Source organism: Trachymyrmex septentrionalis, unplaced genomic scaffold (genome assembly GCF_001594115.1).
Source record: "Trachymyrmex septentrionalis isolate Tsep2-gDNA-1 unplaced genomic scaffold, Tsep1.0 scaffold21, whole genome shotgun sequence".
In the NCBI taxonomy this organism is placed as follows: Eukaryota; Metazoa; Arthropoda; class Insecta; order Hymenoptera; family Formicidae; genus Trachymyrmex; species Trachymyrmex septentrionalis.
Window position 1 is genome coordinate 1,224,059 of NW_017305288.1, and position 890 is coordinate 1,224,948.

Here is an 890-nt window from a genome sequence, read left to right on the forward strand (position 1 = left end):
ATCGCATGCATCGCGCGTCTCTCGTCAGTAGGCATTTTTCGCAGCTGACAGCATCTCGCGACGAGGCCAGACTGCCAGAGTGGGTTTCACTTTTCTTCCCCACCGAATCGTCGGAGTAGACCCAACTCACTCGACTCGCGTGGCGCCCGTGACGGCGGACGGGTTTCGCGGACGCGAGAGGATCCTCGATCGCCTACAATCGTGCAAATCTCGTGCTACGGATTTTTCTTTGCACGTGCGAGAGAATCACGCGAGAAATCGGCCGAAACGCGAAGACGTTACGACGTGTATTGTTTGTTATTGTTTTGCCACGAGACTGCGGGGGCTGAGCAATCGGTGATGTTTGCATAAATAGAGAAACGGGTCACATGACACGTCTCGCGAACGAACGTCGACCAGTCCGTGGCGCCGACCAATCCTGCGCCGCCGTTTCCCTCTATCTGCAAAAACGCGCGCATCTTCTTACGACTCGTTCTGCGACTTGACGCAGTATTGGCGCAGAATTCATTCTCCTAATGTTATTCGTCGTGCATACGGAAAACAGCGCGACGACGCTGCCTCTCAAGGACGTCAATCATCGAAACTTCTGGATTGCGTTCGAAAACTCACCCGAGTTACCCGAGTGCCTTATAGCGTTTTTTATTAGCAAAATTAGTGCGTATCTCAGTGCACTTTAAGCCGTAATCATATTACAGACTCCTGACTCTGACTCTCGACTCTCGACTCAAAGTCGACCGAATAGAATGATTTCTATCTTCGAGTCGGTAATCAGAATCAGCAACTGCCTTGTATGCAATAATTGCAATAATTACAAAGCTGCTGTCTGCTGAATGCAACCATTGTTCGTTTTCTCTTTCGGGAGAGCTGCTTGAGATTGTTCCAACAAATCT